Source organism: Haemaphysalis longicornis, unplaced genomic scaffold (genome assembly GCF_048455015.1).
Source record: "Haemaphysalis longicornis isolate Haplotype H1 unplaced genomic scaffold, Haemaphysalis longicornis Haplotype H1 scaffold_6, whole genome shotgun sequence".
NCBI classification, from domain to species: Eukaryota; Metazoa; Arthropoda; class Arachnida; order Ixodida; family Ixodidae; genus Haemaphysalis; species Haemaphysalis longicornis.
This window is the reverse complement of record NW_027526407.1, coordinates 211,735,166-211,741,328: the sequence shown is the minus strand read 5'-3', so window position 1 is coordinate 211,741,328 and position 6,163 is coordinate 211,735,166.

Here is a 6,163-nt window from a genome sequence, read left to right as displayed (position 1 = left end):
GAATACGTCTGCTGCGTTGTATATTGCCACGGAGCAAACTAGCGGACGACGAACGATGTAGTTCTGAGGGATTGGTCCACAAGCAAGAACAATGCGTCCAGCGACGGTTGTTGGTAGAGGAAGACGACGAGGTCTCTTGTGGGTCGTTCTGATGTTAGCGGCAGCCCAGCCTTTCTTCCTGTAAATAGTGTAAATACTTTAAATACATTCTTCTCTTCCGCGTCCTCGCCTCGTAACATCTTGTGGTGGAGGTGCTGGCCTTCTGCGAAGACGGAGCTGCGTAGCGGACGCCACGTCCGGCACACTTCCTTTCGCAAAGAGCACTGAGGGACAACCCTCACCATGACTCCGCCTAGCCAGGCCGCTACAGGCCAGACCATCATCCTTACCCACCCGCGCGAACCCGGTACATTCAGCGGCACGGATGACGTCGACGTAGAAGACTGGATCCTTATGTACGAGCGTGTCAGTAGCCACAACCGCTGGGACCCCACATTCATGCTCGCCAACCTGGACCTCTACCTTAAAGGTGCGGCCAAAGATTGGTTTGACACAAACGAAGCCCGCCTCACCAGTTGGGACGCTTGTAAAGAAGAGCTGAAGGCTCTGTTCGGACGGTCCGAGAGTCGGCAGCTGGAAGCCAAAAATGACCTTGCCTCCCGCGTGCAAAGCCCCACTGAATCGTACGTTACTTACATTCAGAGCGTGCTATCCCTTTGCTACAAAGTTGACCGTCAGATGTCGGAGGAAGAAAAAGTGGGCCACGTGTTAAAAGGCATAGCCGACGATGCTTTTAACCTTCTAGTTTTCAAGAACTGCGACAAAGTTGACACCCTTATCGCCGAATGTCGTCGCTTTGAGCTGGCGAAAAGCCGCCGAATCGCTCAAAAATTCACCCGGCTCCCTAACACGGCTGCGACCTCTTTCTGCGAAGATAACCTCCAGCCGCCAGCAGGACAGCGCACTTCCACAGGGATGCCACCAACTCCAGATAATATCACAAGAATTGTACGTCGCGAGATTGAGGCCATTGCCCCAACTTGCTTCCCCCACGACGCCCAGACCTCCTCCGCTGTCCCTGTACCTCTCATACAGGCAGTTGTGCGCGAAGAGCTGCTGAACCTAGGAGTGCAACCAATTTGCTCCGTGAGTCACCCATGCGCTCGTTATCGTTCACCCATCAGCCCTTCTCGGTGCGACAGTATGCCGCCACGTTTCCAGAGCCGCCTTGCTGATGAATGGCGGACTCCTGACGACCGGCCGATCTGCTTCAACTGCAGTCGGGTAGGCCACGTGGCTCGATACTGCCGGAGCCGTCCATTTCCGCCCCGCCAGAACAACTTCTACCAGTACCCTGACGACCCTCCTCGACGCTTCTACTCCCGCCGTCAGCCGCAGCCGAATACCGCTGATTCCGACGACAACCGCTGGTCTGGTCGTTTCCCATCGCCGCAGCGTCGCCAGTCCCGTTCTCCTCGTCGCTTTTCCTCGCCGACCCCGCCGACCAGCTACTCGAGACCCTCCCAGGAAAACTAGAGGATGCAGCCCCCGGAGGTGACGCTGCATTTTCCGACCGACCTGAAAATCCTCTGACAACACTGCGAGCCGAAAAGAACTTGTTGGACGTGAAAGTTGATGGTATCGATGTGAGTGCGCTCATTGACACCGGGGCGCAAGTATCGGTCATGAGTGCGAAGCTTCGGTGTCGTCTGCGAAAAGTTTTGACCCCAGCCACTTCGTGTCTCCGGGTCGCTGACGGAGGTACCCCAGCGGTCGCCGGTATGTGCACCGCGCGCGTCACCATCGCTGGCCATGACACAACAGTCCTGTTCGCCGTTTTAGACCACTGCACCCATGACCTTATTCTAGGCCAAGATTTTTTGTCGGATCATTCAGCGCTCATAGATTGTTCTCTCGGGCTCGTCCACCTCGACCTTCCACTGCCACCAGTCACTATCGAAGAACCCTTGCCGCGTCTGTGCTGTCTCGAAGATGTTCGTTTACCACCTCAAGCATTCACTTATGTCCCGCTGTTCATCTCTTCCCCTGTACCGGACGGGGATTACGTCGTATCGCCAACCACACCCGTTGCACTGGAGCGCAGAGTGAAGCTACCACACACCGTTGTCAGAATCAAGCAAAGCAGAGCATCTCTTCCGTTTCTCAATTTCAGCTTTTCCGTGCAATCGCTGCCCAAAGGAATCACTCTTGGTCATCTGTCCCCTTTAGGAGAGTACAACCTTTCTGTTTTAACAGCCGATCCCCAAAAACATCCCGCCGATGACTTTTCTTGTGCCCCTTCCCCAACCGAGCCATACTCAACGATGTTGGCTCCCGATCTCCTCCCTGCACAGTCCGTTCAGCTCTGCCGACTTCTAGCATCCTATTGGGACATTTTCGATCTCAAAGACCGCCCTTTAGGTAAAACTTCGTCGGTGAAGCATCGAATTATTACAGGAAGCGCAAGCCCAATTCACAAACGCCCGTACAGAGTTTCCCGCGCTGAGAGGCGAGTAATCCAACAAGAAGTGGATAAGATGCTGGCGAAGGATATCATTGAGCCTTCCTGCAGTCCATGGGCTTCACCAGTGGTGCTAGTCAAGAAAAAAGACGGCACATGGCGGTTTTGCGTGGACTATCGACACCTTAATGCCGTCACGAAGAAAGACGTTTATCCCCTTCCGCGGATAGATGACGCCCTTGACTGCCTCCACGGAGCCAAGTATTTTTCATCCATCGACCTTCGGTCGGGATATTGGCAAATTGCCGTGGATGAAATGGACCGTGAGAAGACCGCCTTCATAACACCTGATGGTCTTTATCAGTTCAAGGTGATGCCCTTTGGCCTCTGCAACGCGCCAGCAACATTTGAACGCATGATGGACTCACTGCTCCAGGGCTTTAAGTGGTCCACATGCCTCTGTTACTTGGACGATGTTATCGTTTTTTCGCCTTCGCAGGCTCCACTGCTCTCCACGCGAAACTGGTAAACCTCGGTCAGTGTAGCTCACGCTGCAAAACAAGCGGCAAGCCACACGAGGGAATGACGTGTGCCAATGGAAAGTGGCTACCAGCAAGGAGCTGGACAGACCGGGCTGGGACGGGAGGAGAACGCCGGGAGGAGTGGATGGAGCAGGTCCGAGGAGCACGACGTCCAGGTTGAAGACTCGAAGCTCATCGGGTTTTCGGGGCCCGAGCTCGAGACGGATCTTCTGGCGCATTGGCATCCCGGAGCAGAAGCGCGAATTCTAACTCGTGGAGGCTCGCAACGTCGGTGGGCTGCGCTCTTGGACGAGCCCCGTCATCGCCCGGCAGTGGCCGGTTGCCCCCTGCCCGCTACCGGCCCCTACCTGGCACCTGATCGTGAGCGGGTGCCGAGCAGACGTTCGACGGCGGCATGCGCGACGATGTAATCGTAGCCCCGCGACACCTCGAATCGCATCGTCACGAGCACCCACGACGCCCTGCAGACCGCGCCTCATACCGGAGAAAATTTGGTGGGGACTTTTTGTGTGTTTTCTTTAGGTTTGATCTGTCTTGAGATTATGTATGTGTCAGTGAATGTGCAAGTTAACTTGTACTTTACGTCACAGTTAAGTGTCTTTCGTGTGTGTGTTGGTTCAAGAATATAAGTTTCTTTGTGCCGTTGCCAAGCACCTTCGTCTAGTTATTCCCACTGTGGCAAGTCCCAGTCGCCTCTGAGTGCCTGAAAAGAACCTGCGGGGGTTTTACCCTCGCACAAATTGGCGGCTCCGGCAGGAAAGAAGGCAGCGGGTCTTCCAAGAGGGGAGCACACCAACGTTGCGCGCCTCCACGATTCAGGAGTCGCGCCGCGCCACCAGAATGCCAAGGCGCCCGGTAGACCCTACAACAGCTTGGGGCCCAGAAACCCGGCGAGCTTCGAGTCTTCAACATAGACGTCTCGTTGAACCTGCTCCGTCGACTCATCCCGGCGTTCTCCTCCATTCCAGCACGGCCTCTCCAGCTGCTCGCTTGTGGCCACTTCCCACTGGCAACGTCATTCCCTCGCATGGTCCCTCGGCGCAGCCACACTGAGGGCCATCCCCGCAGCACCCATTCGCGCTACGAGCACTCGCGGGTATGTTCGCGACACTTCGCGGTCGGCGTCACACCGAGCTTTCCACCTCACAAGGACAGCTAGCGAAAGTATTATTTTGCAGTGATCCAGGCAAATGGCTACAAACCTTGATTATTTACCAGACAGTGAGTTGTCGCATTGGTACTTCATTATGCCGCAGAAACGTTAGGGATTAGTATTAAGCAACGAAGTTAACTGAAAACAGGTACATTTTGCTGCTTTGAGGGGCTTTGCGTAAAATGCGGCTTCTGATTTGTGCGCTGATCTATGCTGCGGGCGTGCAGATTTTTAGACGGTATGATAGAGCCTGCGAATTTTGTTCGACAATTTTTTTAAATATCGGGTGGACTCGGGAACATTAGTGTTACTGTAGACGCGCGTTATTTAGATATGCTTCTTAATAATTCATGGACATTTTTTTTAAAGAATTCCGCATGTAATCACCATTGCGCCCCTTGTAATAAGGCAGCAAACCACCAAGAAATCCGCAAAGGCAAGTACAGATATCACCCCTGATGAGATTTACGCTCTCTAGTTTTCTTGCAGCAGGAAGGGAAACAGTAATCTGCATGCGTCTTGGCCGCTCAAACCAGGGATGTGTGTGATTTGCGAAGCAGTATATGGGTTGGAGGTCAATAAGACATTAAGCAAGGACGATGTTTCAGTGTTACCCAGGTTGGATGGCGAACAGGCTGCGAAAAGTTACAAGTGGAGCAGACGTTAAGAAATATGAAGCTTGAGCTGATGCAGGCTGAACTAAAGGACACGAATGCAGCCCCAGTATATTTGAATAGTTAAAATCACCAACCAAGAAACTTCCACTCGCTGATATCATATCAATATTGGATTTACACTATCATCAAGACCTTCACAAAAACCACTAGTACAGACCGGCAATAAGCGCCGAACAATACCTTCTTATAATTTAACGTTCGGAAGGTATAGAAACTAAAAGGTTTTAACCAGGCGTTTATTGCAACTATTTCACCGCCACCTGTCCTGTCGTCGCGATCACGTCGATATACCACAAAAATTTGATTACCTTGGAATAACTCACTCGTGGGTAGCTTGACATCCAAGTCTTTGTTTGCAGGACAATATCAGATTCAGAGTCAATGAATAAAGTGTTAGGGCTATGTAATTTGAATATATGCTACGTACGTTAGTATACAGGACCGATGCATTGCTCCGAGCTTTGGGAGAGAGCCTTGGCCAGCTCCGGCTTCGAAGATCAGCTGTGCCTGATCGAAAGGGCTGTCCACACGGCCCAAGCTCAAGGCATTCCGGAATGACGACGCGTCTCTGAAGCATTTCCTTGATTTTATTTAAGTTTATTCTCGCTATCTCTGTACGGCCACTACTCCTCCTAGCTGCCGTTGGGCTCACCATAAGCATGTCCTGAACGTGTCGACTTCGGTGACGTAGGCACACCATCTGGGGAGGCAACCGCGGGGTAGAAGAAATGAAGTTAAAGCCGTTCCACTAAATGTGAAAGCTGTCGGATGTGCAGAGCAGTGATTCGCCATAATGGGCTGCACCGCCGGTATTCGCTTACTGCTACCACCCCATGCATTCGAATTTCCCGCATTCGCTCTGCTCGCACCCCTTGTTTGAAACTGCGCCAGCGAGATTTCTGTTCTCTTTGTGCTTTTCTCCCCGCACGGGCCTGCTTTTCTCCCCGCACGGGCCGGCGTTGCACTGCCACATTTTGCCTTTACTATCGGAAAAACCAACCCAACGGGCGTCCTTAACTAAAGGAACGGGGGCGCTGCCGGTTAATTACGTATATTTTCCCTCAAATGTACCTGTAGTTTTCTTTGCGCTAAACAACGGGAAGATGTATGACAAGCGCCAGCGTTTCACGAGTTTCGAACGCTTATGACTATATAAACACCTTGGCCTTCGAAGCCTCTGGGGTACGCCGCGAACAACAACGTTGCTTGGATTGGATTTGGCCGACGGCCGCTCCTGGGCCTAACCGGCAGCACTCCGAGAACATACCCTCTACCATTTCCAGGTGGAAATGGTAGAGGGGGTGGATATTTCCCCCGAAGAGGTCAACTG